A 15,740-nucleotide genomic window follows, 5' to 3' on the forward strand; every position below is an offset into this window, starting at 1 on the left:
CCATTCCAACCACAGATGTGAAAGCCAAGCCTTCATGAGGACTTTCTCCCTTGCAGCATCATAGCCTGGCCACCCAGAACAGGTCACTGCACACACAGAGTCCCACTGCAACTCCCTACAGGGGCAGGGGATGCATTGTCTTCATCACAGCAGGAGGGAGGTTGAAGCAAGAACATTTGAAGAGCACCACTCCCTTTCTCCCAATCCCGAAACACTCACTGTTCACCCAGGTCCAGACACCATGCATTGCAGCCACTGATCAATGTTTCCTTGCCTACTCAAGGCTCCAGGGAGTGTAAACCAACAAAGGTGGCATGAGCTTTTCCTTTACAAGAAAAGCTACCTCCTGTTTAAGGGCAGATTAAACAATTCCATTTTAGCAAAGGAATAAACAGGCAGACAGAGCTGCACTCAGTATGACAGGTCCAGAGCCTGGTCTTGACCATTTTACGAATGTGATGAAAAACTGATGTACTTAATAAGAGTGCTGTTACTTTGGCAGGAAGATGATATGGTTTCTGGTTACAAACCTTTTTCTTATGCAAATAAAGCAATTTACTGATTAAAAGCGCTCTTGTTCACTTTGCCATTACCATCCTTGCCAACAACAGCATCCAGAGCTGTTCAGGAACAGCCAAGAGTTCTCACAACCTGTCACATTTTCCAGACTCCTAAGCACCTTTCTGCCAAATTACAGCCAAAGAGGTCACAATATGTAGCACATTCTTTCTTGGCTACATACTGGAAAGGTTTTGCACAAAAGCAGCTCAAACCAAGTGGTGAAAAAGCTGCTTGCTTTCAAAGACATCAGAGGCATTTCTGTGTTACAATTTCCCCAGTTTGGGAGCTTGTGGTGATCAGTGGAGCAGACCAGACTGCTGGATGAATCTGAGAGTGTGGCCAAGAAAAAACTCTCTCCAGCAGGACACACTTAAGAGTGCACTAAGGAATCCCAACATTTGCAGAGACAACGATCTTATTCTCAAGTGACACCTCCTGATCAGTATCACTCCCGAGTCCTCTGCACATGGTGAACTCAAACACGGCACCAGGGGAAAAATTAAAGCCGGCATTCCGGCCCTCTTCCACTGGCAGAAGACTACTCCTACGCCCGTGGAGCACTGCCAGCACATAGGACAAAAAGTCGGCAGAGGTGGAGGCATGGTGAACAAGGAACAAAGCTCGGGAGGAATCCTGGGCTTACTCAGGGCTCATTCCTACTCACTGTGATGGCACAGCAGTAGCATCCTGCAAAAGCTGTCATTAACATTAAAACGCACCCTTTGGAGACCATTTAGGTTCTCTCATCAGGGAGCCTGACGTTTTCCTAGTGACAAGTGAAAACTTTTTTATTTGCCTTTGCCTTTTGGGTCAGGGACAGGGAACCTGCAGCCCTTCAGATGTTACTGGACTCCAGCTCCCATCAGCGTGACCAGGATGATGGGAGCTGGAATTCAGCAACTAAGGGTGCAGGTTCCCCACTCCCGTTCTAGAATCTGTACGCTTCTAATCAGACTCTGATAACCTCTTTTTTTATAGGCTCCTCTTCTGCTGTGTTCTCTGGTCTCAGGGCGTAGTTCAAAGGCAACCTCCTTGCTGAAGCTAAGCAAGTGTGCCAGGACAGAAGACTCTCTGGGAGCCATGTGCCCATTGCCTTGAGTCCCACAATGGAAGAACAGCCAGAAGCAAATGTCATAGACAATTCCGTGTTTCTCATGTATCATTTTTCAAGTCGTGTTTTAAAATATTCTGACAGGCACTTGGAGAAGCTTTTACTTGAGAGTGGGGTAGAATATGGGGATAGGGGAGTGGAAGTGGAAGTGGAAGAAAGGCTGCAATAGGGGTCCTCCCTGGGGATACACTGCCCTGCAGTAAAAGCGCCTTTTTGCCTCCACTTAAATAATGTTGCATGTTGTTGTTGTTGTTTTGCAGGGGGGAACAGGACAAATAGTACAATGACAACCTAAGTACCCAGCTTTCTCTTATCCAAGGAAACTAAACTGGGGAGCAGTGCCCTTGAAAATATCATCGCTTAGAACCGGGGAGCCATATTTCGGTACCTTTTACAGAAAGCCTTTATTTCTGTTTTGTTACCGGTCCAAAGCCGAATTCACCATCTGCAGTTAATCTATTAAAAAGGGGCAGTGGGCAGCCCACTAGGGACCTCCGACCTCCAGAATGCATATTCTGTCCTTTTCGCCCGCTAGCCCACAGCAGCTTGAGTTTATTTTCTTTAAATCACTTCCACATTTCCCAGCCGTAATCATCAAATATTTTGCCTCTGACCTCATTTTCAGGGAGGCTGCAACTCAGGGGATTCAGACACCATTCCTTCATTCCTGGTCAAGCAAAACGTTTGGGTTTTGAAATAGAGAAGAGTCCCAGCGAAAATACTTGTGGAGAAGCAGGTGATCCTCTAGAAAGGCTTCCATTTTTTTAAAAAAAGAAGGGAGGTGGTGGCATTGCCAAGGCTTTATGGGGAGACCTTTGGGACCTCATTTTGCTCACGAGGTCTCCTTAAGGGACCTCGCTGTGAAGCTGAGGAATGCTTCCCCCCAAAGGAAAGAAGACAAGCTGTTTCTTGAAAGAAAGGAAACCCATCTTCTCTTCCACATGGAAGCAGAACTACAGTGGTACCCTGGTTCTCAAGTCGGAATACCCTTGGGACTCAAACAACTTGGAACCCAAACACTGCAAAGCTGGAAGTAAGTGTTCCGGTTTGCAAACTTTTTCCAGAATCCGAACGTGCTCCGTTTTGAGTGTTACACTGAGGTCTGTCTGTTTTTCCTATTTATTTTACGTTTTCATGGCTGTGGCTCTTTTTGTTTTTGTGGCTGTGTGGAACCCAGTTCAGCTCCCGAAGGATTGACTGCATGACTGCAAGTACATCCTTTATTGCTTTCATTTATGGATCCATGCTCTCGTCAGACAGCAGTATTCATGTTCAATTGCTGTTTGAGGGGTTGTTTTCCAAAGTCTGGAACGGATTAATCCGTTTTGCATTCCTTTCTATGGGAAAGCGCGCCTTGCTTTTGGAACGCTTTGGTTTCTGAACGGCCTTCCAGGACGGATGGAGTTTGAGAAGCGAGGTGCCCCGCTGCATCAACTCTCTCTTGCCCAAAGAAGAGTTCTTTCTTGCTGGGAAAGGCCCCCCCTCTCTCCCTCCCTCCGGCTTTTGTTCCCCGCCGGGCGCCTCCTTTCCCGAAAAGCGGCCTCTGGCCTCCCGCCCCTTCCTCCTTCCTCCCGAGCAGCCGAGACGGGGCTCGGGGCGCCGGCAGGGGGGAAGGCCGCCTCTCCCTCCCTCCCGCCCGCCCGCCCGGCATCTCCTACCTCCGCGCGGAGCCCCAGGACGCTGCCGGCCAGGACGGCCACGGCCAGGCTGCTCCACAGCTGCTGCAACTGAGGGAAAGAGAAGAGAAGAGAAGAGAAGAGAAGCTGCTTAGTCGGCGGCGGAGGACGAGGCGAAAGTTGCCCGGCCGCCGCCTCCTGCCTCCCTCCCTCCGTCCCTCCGGGCTCCCTCACCATCTTGGCTGGCTCCCGCCGGACTTGCCAAGGGGAGAAGGCGACGGGCTGCTGGCTCGCTCGCTCGCTTGCTCGCTCGCTTGCTGCGCCTCTGCCTCTGCGGCCGCGGATGCTGAGGGGAAAGGCGGCTCCTCCCCTCGCGGCTCCCCTCCTTCTTTTTCGCCTTCTCTTTCTTCTTTCTTTCTTTCTTTCTTTCTTCCCTGCCCTCCATCCCGCCCCCTCCGCGCAGGGAGGGTCGTCTGGGGCGCGGCGGGAGAAGGGCGCGCGGAGCCGGGATGGGGAGCGGAGAAGAGGGGCGGGGGGCACTGGAAACATGGGGGGGGGACCAGTTTCCCCCCGTTTTTTCCCCAAAGCCGTTTTCCCCCCTGGAAAAAAGGGGGAAAATGTGTGTGGAATTTTCAAACTATATCAAACTGCTTTTTCCAATTTTTCCACACACACCCCGTCCCCCCCCCCAGTTTTTACTGGGGTTATTTCCCCCATGCTTGGATCCCAATGTGACCCCCTTCACTCTCTGCATGCCCCTGCCTTCACTCTCGCCAGCCACCAGTGGCGTAGCGTGGGTTGTCAGCACCCGGGGCAAGGCAAGTAATTTGCACCCCCTAACCTGTGGATTTGCGCCCCCTAACCCTAACCACGAGATGTTGCGCCCGGTGCGGCCGGCCCTCCCTGCACCCCCCACGCCACGCCACTGCCAGCCCCCACTTCCTTCCTCTCTCTCAATCCCAGCAGAGCCTGGGAAGAGAATCGAGACGCACGGCCTTGGCCTCTCCTGCCCCCATCCCCAGGTCTAGCAGCTGTGCTGAATATAAGAGAGAGAGAGGAGGTGAACTTTACCTGGTCCCCACTGATCCACCGCAGTAACATTGAGGATAGAGGGAAGTCAGAGAGGTTGGCCAAGGGAGGAACCTAAACTCAGGCCTGATTTATGAGTTTGGAAGACAGCATTCTTGCTTGTGCATTGTGCAGTGTACTGTAACCAGCTTCCTGCTTCAATTGGGCTCTCAAGAGCATGGCTGTTCAGCTACCTACTTACGCTCAGAACAATGCATGTATTTCAGTGGCATAGCAGCATTTGCCGGTGCCCGGGGCACGTGTGAGCAGTGGCGGGGTGTGGAGGGTGAGCGGAGCCAGCCCAGCCCTCGCCACTGGAGTCAATGAGCCACGCTGCGCCACCAGCCTGCCTACGTAGAGGGGAGCCCAACCAGCCGACACAGCCCTTGGCAGGTGAATCCCCTCAATACCCACAATGAAGGAAGGCCCGGCTAAGCCATGCTGGGGTCACCCCTTGCCCGTCTCCCTAGGTGGCCATTCAGCAAGGGGGCCAGGTCACACCCCGGGGTCCAGAGCCCCTGGTGGCAGGCAGGGCAAGACAAGGATCTTGGGGTGGTTTGGAGGTGTGTGTCTGGTTTGCACCCCCTTAAAATTGTGTGCCTGGGGCCACGCTTCCTCCCAGTCCCCCAAACTATGCTCCTTGCAGCATGATTTCCCCGCTATCCTCTCCTTGGTATGACCCTGGAGAAATCCAATACTTGGTCATTCTTTTATTTAGAATTGCTTCTGGATTCCATATATCTGGAGTGATCCCTCATTTCCCATGCACCTATCAACCATGTTCACAGAACCACGGGCGTAACCGGGGGGGGCAGGGGGGCAGCTGCCACTCCCCCCCAGTGTCAGGTTTGCGTTGTTGTTTTGGTACAGAAAATATTGGTTTAGAGTGTAGAGATCTTTTCTATTCTATTTAATTCAAGACGGTTCTGGAAGCTTCTCTGTGTGATACAAGCTGGAAGTTTCTATTCCGCCTGGAAACATGCAGAAGGTTCCTGACGTTTGGGTTATTCCTTCCGAGAAGCTGATTGCAGCTGCTTTAAACTGGTCCTGTTATCTCTCCATCTCAAAGTCATGCTGCGTACAATAGCAGCCCAGAGGAACCTGGTTTTTCACTATCTGTCTCTCCTTCCTTCTGGTGTGGCGGTCTGTATAGAGTACGCTTAGTGCTAAGGTTTTAGTCTTTCCTGCAGCTGGATTTTTGCTATGCCAATCCTGAGCTTATGGACTGGAACTGTTATGCTCATTTACCTTCAGTAAACTCTGCTGAATGGAGCTGATTGCCTCTGAGTTATCATTTGGGAACACTGCATCGTGTTTGAGCCTGAACTCTACAAATTATATGTTGAGGTCTGCTCTGGAGATCAAGATGGAGCAAAACTATGGCACAAGTAAAACAATAGAAATCAGCTAAGTGACCAATCGGGTTGGCTCTGCCTCTCAACTAAGTCCTGCCTCCCCCAACAAAAATCCTGGCTCCACCCATGCATAAAACCATAGAATTCAAAGGGACCTCAAAGGTCACCCAGCACATTCCCAGTCTACCAGTGTAGCATCCACGATCAGAAACCAGCCTCTGCTGAGAAACCTCTGTTAACAGAGAATGTGCGACATTCCACATGAGTCTGTTCCACCACTGAAGACTTGTGGCCATCTGGAATTTTCCTCATGCTTAATCTAAACCCCTTTCCCCTTCAATTTGAACTCATTGGTTTAGGTCCTATTCTGTGAAGTGATAGAAAATAAATTTATTCCATTGTTTATGGGACAGCCCTTCAGATATTTGAAGATGGCAATCATGCTAACTCATATCCACTTCTTTTTCAGGGCAAACATACCACACTCCTTCAACTTTTCCTCATGATACAGTGGTACCTTGGGTTACAGACACTTCAGGTTACATACACTTCAGGTTATAGACTCTGCTAACCCAGAAATAGTACCTCGGATTAAGAACTTTGCTTCAGGATGAGAACAGAAATCGTGCGGCAGCGGCAGCAGGAGGCCCCATTAGCTAAAGTGGTGCTTCAGGTTAAGAACAGTTTCAGGTTAAGAATGGACCTCCGGAATGAATAAAGTTCTTAACCCAAGGTACCACTGTACTTGGGTCTCCAGGCCCTTCACTATCTTGATCCTCCTCCTCTGGAGATGTTCCCGTTGTCTAGCCTTTTTAATCTGTAGTGCCCAGAAGTGGAAACCATATTTCAGGTGAGGTCTAAGCAAAGTAGAATAGATCGCTGCTTGTGAACTGCTTGAAGACAAAAGAGCTTAGAAAATAAAAGAAAGAGCGGTGGACTTATTGATGCTTCCCTTCAAAAGGGAATTCAGACAGAGAAAAGGAAATGAGGACACATTTTGAAGCAGGCTTCCTCCACCTCGGCCCTCCAGATGTTTTTGGCCTGCAAGTCCCATGATCCCTAGCTAACAGGACTAGGGATGATGGAATTGTAGTCTCAAAACATCTGGAGGGCCGAGGTGGAGGAAGCCTGTGAAGGCTGGACAAGTTCGGTTTTGTGCAAAAAATAATATTGATCTTAGAGGCACTGCAGAGATTACTGGCAATCCTGACATGGAGATTTTTCTAAATCTCACTTAATTGATTAGCCATTATGATAGCAAATTTAAAAACCATTTATGAAATCATAAAACTGGGCTGTAAACTTTCACGTAAAATACAAAATTACTTTTTAAAATGTTTGTGCTGAAATGATTTCTAGGATAGAGAAAAAGCAAAGTATTATTCAATACTATTTTATTGCACTCCAGACATTTCTCACCATCAGCAAATGTATCGGATTATCAGGTCTGTCCATAACTGATGCGGGAAACATTTTGATCCAGGAAAGTTTTGTAGAGTTCACTGAAACGAAAGGGAAGACAGGAAGGTGGTTTAGTGGATGAAATCATGAACACATTTAAACAAGACAGCGTCGATATTAAAAATGCCTGAGGACAAGGATAAAATAAACAGCAAGATATGTCTTTCATGTACGAGGGTGTTCAAGCCCTAATATTAAAATGAAACACCTATTTCTGACCCTGAAATATATCTCGTGGCTTTGATGGGCCTGGGACAAAATCAATGGTACTTTGGTAATTAACTCATACTAAGGATACGCCAACCGTTCCCTTTCTTCTGCTCTTTTCAGGCAAGACCTGCAATTTAAAGTTCTGTGTCTGCCCTTTTCTTTTTCTCCATAGCTTTCCCTGCAAAAACCCACTCTTTAAAGCTCAATCGGAGCAAATGTCAATCTGCAGAAAACCCAAATTGACATTTGCTCTGATTCAGCTTGAAAGGAGTGGGTTTTTGCGGAGAAAGCTTGGGGCAGAAACTAAAAGGATTACATTGCTTTAAAGGACCACATTGTTGCTCTTCCTTTACTAAAGATATACAGAGCTTTTGTTCAATGTGCCGGCACTACAGGAGCATTACTAGGGGAGAATCTCATCATTGTTTATACCACGGGAATGGGATGTGTCCATAGCTGTCAACTTACAGATTTGAAAATAAGGGATCAGCAGCCAAAATAAGGGATTTTCAGAGCACAGGTATGTTAAATTTCTGAGCCCCTCCGAGCCAAAGGCAGAAAGCCCAGCCAGCAGCCAAACGAAACCTCAAGCGGTGGTTCCCACAGCGGAGCAGCCCGGCAAAGGGGATGCAGCAAGGAAAACCATCGTCACTTTTCCGCTGGGAAGCGCTGAGCAAAGGCGAGTCCCCAGGCAACGCGGCCAATTTGATTGGCACAAGGCATGCAAGCTCCACCCCCCAGTCGTTCTTAGACTCCTTATTGGGTGAGCAACGCAGCCAAGCAACACAGTTGGAGCCTCCCTCCTTCCTGGCTGGCAGGGAGGGAGGGAGAGGAACTGCTTCCTTTGAAACCCGGGAAATTTAAGGGACATCATCAATAAGGGACAGCAGCAGGACATGGTGCTGGGATAAGGGACTTTACCGCCAAATAAGGGACGGTTGACAGCTATGGATGTGTCCAACATGTTGCTAGTGACAGACATGAAATGCATCTTTTATCACAGAATATTTCACTCTGTATATGTTCAGCAGTATGTCTTTTTAAACATTGCCCTTTTTCACATGGTAGCTTTAGGGCAAACATACGAGCTACAAATTCAATGTGTAGGGTAGGATTCTGGGGAAATGGTTTTTTTCCATGTATCATTCTGAATAGTTGAAATGTATATTCGTACAGTTTTTTAGACCTATTCAAGTGATGCTTATGCTATTGTTCTTGTGTACCCATCATAGATTTCGTACTTTTTTCCTTTATTTTTTTACTGTTGTCCTGCTGTGTAATAAACACTGTATCTAGTTTACCTAGCAAAAAGCTTGAAACTGCTATAGTAAGAATTTTGACAGACTTAGTTTTTGCACATAACCTTGTACAATCTCAAAACAGAGGCCAGCAACATAAAAGTATATCTGGACTCTATTGTATTATAGAATTTTCTTGTTCTTGAATATCCTTGACGTTACAACTGATGACTATGTATTTCTGAGCCATTTTCTGAAGTCTTTTAAGCTAAAAAAAATCACGTGCAAGAAACAAGTTTGCAGCTACTAATTTTGACACCTTTTAAATCTGTATAAAAGTGTTCTGTGTTAAAGCAGCATACAGAAATGAGTGCTGCATTTTTGGATATTTCGTTTTATCTTTAGTTAACACCAACACGGCGTTGTGTTCATTTATACCAATTCTAATATATGACGCATTGTTGTAGTATGGATAATTTGTAATCCTTATTTCCCCTTTGTATTCATTCAAGCTTCTAAATAAATTGCTGTATTGTGCAATAAAGAATAAACAATACTGGTTGCCTTTTGGGAGGGACTGTAGGATTTTAGTTGGTGCCTGATGTGAAAATCTTGAAAACAGAATTGCAGTAGAGACAGGGATGCAACGAGGCAGATTTCATGTCTCTGAAATGGTTGCACTTTTCTGCAAGCAATCATGGCTAAAGAGAAGGGAACATGTTCTGAAAACAATGCAGCGGTTTGTATTACAGTATATGAACACAGGGTTCACTGCAAACAAGACGAACTCAACAGCAAGGTCAGCTGAGTGTCCAGGGAAGGGTGGAGATCAAATTGATCTTCCAGGGAGTAAGTCTATGATCTCATCTAATTAGCACACAATATGCCCCCCTCCCCTTTGTAAATCCTACTCGCTGGGGAATGGGTAGTGCTGTTTATCTCATACTCCAGTTGGAGCCAACTCTGTCATTAGCTCTTGGCCGCTGCTACACAGTCTCCTCTTGAGCTCACCTTCTGAGCTGGCGGCATTAAGGAGTCCTGCCTGCTTTAATCAGTGTCAGAATTATCTGTCCTCCAACGTAGATCCCAATGTCATCTCCAGCAGCACAACCTCGAGGAAGGCCTATTTTTAACCTCACGATATCTCTGCATTTCTCAGCGAAGAGAAATTGCCTGACTATCCAATCAGGAAGCAACACTCTGTGAAGCAGAGAGGCCCTTGAAGAGATTTCTCATGGCACCAGGAAGGGAAAGAAAGAGCTGTCCAATAACCAACCCAAGGTGTATGAAACACCATCCAATGGGGTTAGTTATTAGATTTATAGACCACCTTTTCCTTCCAAGGAGCTCAAGGTGGAGTACATGGTTCTCCTCCCACCCATTTCATCCTCACGTAACCCAGTGAGGATGCTTAGGCAAATCCAGAATGCGGCAGTTAGACTGGGGACTGGGAGCGGCCGCCGAGACCATTTAACACCGGTCTTGAAAGATCTACACTGGCTCCCAGTACGTTTCCAACCACAATTCAAAGTGTTGGTGCTGACCTTTAAAGCCCTAAACGGCCTCGGTCCAGTATATCTGAAGGAGCATCTCCTCCCCATTGTTCTGCCCGGACACTGAGGTCCAGCTCCGAGGGCCTTCTGGCGGTTCCCTCACTGCGAGAAGCCAAGTTACAGGGAACCAGGCAAAGGGCCTTCTCAGTAGTGGCACCCGCCCTGTGAAACGCCTTCCCACCAGATGTCAAAGAGAAAAATAACTACCAAACTTTTAGAAGACATCTGAAGGCAGCCCTGTTTAGGGAAGCTTTTAATGTTTAATAGGTAATAATAATAATAATAATAATAATAATAATAATAATAATAATAAAATTTATTATTTATACCCCGCCCATCTGGCTGGGCCTCCCCAGCCACTCTGGGCGGCTTCCATAAAAACCAAAAATACAGTAAAATATCACACGTTAAAAACTTCCCTGAACAGGGCTGCCTTAAGATGTCTTCTGAATGTCAGGTAGTTGTTTATCACTTTGACATCTGCTGGAAGGGCGTTCCACAGGGTGGGCGCCACTACCGAGAAGGCCCTCTGCCTCCAACAGTGTTCTGTTGGAAGCGGCCCATGGTCACCCTGTGATTTGAACCCTGGTCTCACTCTATCCATTCTTCTTTAGTGATCACTCGTAGGGGAGTAAGATTGTCTTCCATGAGCACAGTCTTAACAGTGAGTCCATAAGTGACTGTGGAGGCCAATTCTGGATCCATCCACACGTCCTTCCACAGTGGGGACATAGGTTTCCGGGCAGGAGTTGATCACGGTGAGGTTTTGCCAAGCGTGCCTTCCTCTTAGCATGTTTCTCTCTTGTGTCCTGAGTTCGAGCATCTTCAAAGCCCACGACACCTTTGGTAAAGGCTGTTATCCAATTGGACTGCTCACAGGCAAGTGTTTCCCAGTTGTCGGTGTTTATACTACATTTTTAAATATTTGCCTTGAAAGTATTTTTAAATATTTGCCTTGAAAATATTTGTCTTTCAACCTCTTTTGTTGACCACCAGCATTAGACTTTCCATTTTTAAGTTCGGAATAGAGTAGTTGCTTTGGAAGACGATAATCAGGTATTTGCACAACATGACCAGTCCAACGAAGTTGATGTTGAAGAATCATTGCTTCAACACTAGTGATCTTCGCTTCTTCCAGTACACTGGCATTAGTTTGCTTGTCTTCCCAAGGGGAGTGTAAAATTTTTTGGAGACACCCTTGATGGAATCTTTCGAGGAGCTGGAAATGGCGTTTACAAGTGGTCCACGTTTCACAAGCATAAGCTATTCATTACGCCACATTGGCTCACGATGGGTTGAATTTATGTCCACCTGCTCTTTCAGTGGTACAAGTTCTGCAAGGTTCAAGGGGCATTGCCGGCAGGTGGCTGGGATTTGCATGTAGGGAAACTGGGCCCATGGCACACCACATCCGTTCCCAGCCCATGGCACATCCCCGTTTTAGCCATACCACTGGCTGCAGCTCAATAGTATAGGACCTTTCCACACAGAAGGTCCAGGTTGAATCCCTGGGTTATCTCATAGCTGTCAACTTACAGATTTGAAAATAAGGGACCAGCAGCCAAAATAAGGGACCTGCAGCCTCACTGGTTACAGGCACTCCAGTCTTCCTGTCCTCCTGCAGTCTGGTCAAACTCATGCTGGGTAGCTTCGAGAACACTGTCCAACCAACTTTGTAACCAGAGGTTCAACTGAATAGAATCTGAATCACATGCACCACAAGGCCTATGCAGCCTCAAGATGGTTCCCCGGCCTGGCTTTGCACTGCAAAGTTTGCAGCAGCACGTGCAACAAAATGGCGCCCAGCATTCAAAACCCCCCTCAGCTTGCATTAACTAGCCACACTCAAGGCATGCAAGCTCCACCCCCCCCGTCGTTATTAGACTTCTTATTGGGTGAGCAACACAGCCAAGCAACACAGTTGGAGCCTCCCTGGCCGGCAGGGAGGGAGGGAGAGGAGCTGCTTCCTTTGAAATTTAAGGGACATCATTTAAGGGACATCCATCAATAAGGGACAGCAGCGGGACATGGCACTGGGATAAGGGACTGTCCCTTCAAATAAGGGACACTTGACAGCTATGGGATATCTAGGTAAGACTGGGAACGTCCCTAATCTGATTCTCTGGTTTATGTATCTCTGTCTGCGTGTGACCTGCTTCTGCTTCCTCCTGCTCCGATCCTCTTCTGGTCCTGGGAGACAGTGAAGAAGTGGAGGTGAGGGGAGGAGGAGGAGGTGTGGAAGGCCCTAATTCTGCACCAGTTTGGCCAATTTCTCCCTCCTGCATGCATTCTTCACTCTCCAATCCTGCAGCTTCTCCTGCCTCTGATTCTCTTTTTTTAAAAAAATATAATTTTTATTAGGTCTTTTAACATAACATTTTCAACAGTAATTAAACATACTTTTGCATCTTATTCAAATTTTTGACTTCCATCAATCCTGTCTGAAAATTTTCCAATCTAATCTCTCAGTATGCGTTTCTTATCTTCCCTATTACATTTCAAACTCATAACCAATATCTCTATCTTTTTCTACTTTGTAACACTTCGTATATTTCTCCTTACAAAACTTCTTGTAGTCCTACTAGCGTGATTTGTTTATTACTGTTGCTCTTCAAATAATTCATATACTTCTTCCAGCCTTCTGTAAATCTCTGGTCCTGCAGGTTTTGAATCCTTCCTGTCATTTTATCTAATTCTGCGTAGTCCATTAATTTCGTCTGCCATTCTTCTTTCATCGGAATTTCTTCTTGTTTCCATTTCTGGGCTAACAATACTCTTGCCGCAGTTGTTGCACATAGGAACAGTTTAACATCTTGCCTTCTCCTGCCTCTGATTCTCGTCTCTCCTCTGTTCCAGGTCACCCAGATCACAGATCCCTTCTTCTAAGTCAGTCCTCAACCCCCTTCTCCCGGTGTCCACTCCTCAGTGTCCAGCTAGTCGCTGACACCCTTCCACAGCACGTCAGCAGCAGTATATAAATACCTGCCACCAATCATTCAGAGGAAAGGGCACACGGCTGTCTCTTTCTCTGTGGCCTCATGTCGCACCTACTTAGAGCACACAAGGAGGGATTTTGGGTGGTGATAACTATGGGGAAAGGGTCCTTCGCACAACAAGATAAGCACAAATATAGGAAGAGCACATTGCTAATAGTTATATATTCCAAAACCTTGCACCAGGGCTGGGGAACTGATGGGTCTCCAGATCTGTCTAGACTTGCACCCCCATTATTTGCAACCGTTGGTTATGCCAGCTGGGGAATGAAGGTTGCAGTCCCGCCACAACATCTGGAGGCGAGTAAGAGGAGACGTGAGAGAAGTTTATAAAATTAAACCCTGCATGAAGAAAGTAGATAGAGAGAAGTTTTTCTCCCTCATAAAAGTAGAACTCATGTGTTAAGTTCTGGGTGAACATATCAGACGACACAGCGATTCTTCAAACAGCTCTTGTTTATTCAGAGGCCAGAACAGAACTGAACTGAAGGGCTCAGTCAGCCTGCTTATATAGAGCTCCACTACAACGTAACCATAACAACTTTCTGTAACTATCCAATCACTGAATGTCACTTTCGATCCCTTATTTGCATAACTATCTACAGTATCCCCCTGCTGGCCCAGGGTGAGAACTTCAGTACATAACATCATGGACATTCAATGAAGCTGGATGTTGGCAGATACAGGAAATATGAAAGAAATGGGTGAGAACAGGACTCTTGTTGGCATCAATAAATTAAGCTGGGTAGGTATTTTCAAATATCAAAATACAATTATGGGGGCAGCTTCATCGGTTGACATTCTGCATTGCTTGTGTGCAGCACCCCTGATTTACTTTTGGGCTCTACCCCTCTCCCACCTGCAAAAAGAGGACACACATTTGCATATGACTTAATGTGAACACAAACTTTATACCATTCTGAGTCTTTTTTTGCAAGTGTGCAGATGGCTCAAGTCATGTGTACATGTACAGTGGTACCTCGGGTTAAATGCTTAATTCGTTCCGGAGGTCCGTTCTTAACCGGAAACTGTTCTTAACCTGAGGTACCACTTTAGCTAATGGGGCCTCCTGCTGCTGCCGCACCACCGGAGCACGATTTCTGTTCTCATCCTGAAGCAAAGTTCTTAACCTGAAGCACTATTTCTGGGTTAGTGAAGTCTGTAACCTGAAGCGTCTGTAACCTGAAGCGTATGTAACCCAAGGTACCACTGTATTTGTTTATCCGTGGGTGTGGCCATTTCCCCTTTATCCTTGAGTTTTCTGATATATCAGACTTATATAAAACAATGGGTTAATTAACAAAAAACCAACAGGTGTGTGTCGCTGCTGGAACCCAGCTGTAGCTCACCCTCCCTGAGTTCCAAAACCTGGAGGTTCATTGTCAGCATACACACAGGTATTTGTTTACCTGTGTGTGCACCATTTGAAGAAAATATTTTGAAATACAAGTTTTTCTGCTATACCAGCCTTCCACAAAACAGCAAGTTAAAAAGATGAAGAAGTGTGTGTTGGGCCCGACCCCACTAACAGCCAACCAAGGAGTAACTTTGCCAATGGAAGTAAGGGGTGTTGTGGTAGATGGCACACAGCAAAATGATGCCACAAAAGGGGGGGGGGAATCCTGCTCACAAAATGCACTTCTGTATCTCCACAGCTGGGTTACATGTGGTTTTATGTTGAATTCCTTCCCTGCCATCACTGCACTATCTGCAGATCAGGCAAAAAACAACAACACCCTGAATTAAATGGAAGTATGGGAAGTATGGGAAATATGGTTTGAAGCTCAACATAAAAAAAACGAAGATCATGGCCACTGGTCCCATCACCTCCTGGCAAATAGAAGGGGAAGAAATGGAGGCAGTGAGAGATTTTACTTTCTTGGGCTCCATGATCACTGCAGATGGTGACAGCAGTCATGAAATTAAAAGACGCCTGGTCCTTGGGAGAAAGGCGATGACAAACCTAGACAGCGTCTTAAAAAGCAGAGACATCACCTTGCCGACAAAGGACTGTATAGTTAAAGCTAAGGTTTAGCTTTTCGTGTGAGTGCTCACTGGAAGGACAGATCCTGAAGCTGAGGCTCCAAGAATTTGGCCACCTCATTAGAAGAGAAGACTCCCTCGGAAAGACCCTGATGTTGGGAAAGATGGAGGGCACAAGGAGAAGGGGACGACAGAGGACGAGATGGTTGGACAGTGTTCTTGAAGTTACTAACATGAGTTTGACCAAACTGCGGGAGGCAGTGGAAGACAGGAGTGCCTGGCGTGCTATGGTCCAGGGGGTCACATAGTGTCGGACACGACTAAACGACTAAACAACAACAACAACAACAACGGGATACCACTTGGATAAGAACAGGGGTCGGCAACCTAAGGCCCATGGGCCACAAGTGGCCCACGGGGGTCTTTTAGCCGGCCCATGAGCCGCCCCCGAACCAAGCCTCCCACTCTGCGAGTCCCAGCGCACTGCACTAAACTGACACAGCACGGCACGGGGACTCGCTTCCGCGGTGCTGGAAATCGTGTCTGCGCATGCGTAGATGCCGAAAATTGCATCTGTGCAGACGCAGGTGT

The sequence above is a fragment of the Podarcis gaigeae genome (genome assembly GCF_964106915.1).
Source record: "Podarcis gaigeae genome assembly, chromosome: 17".
NCBI lineage: Eukaryota > Metazoa > Chordata > Lepidosauria > Squamata > Lacertidae > Podarcis > Podarcis gaigeae.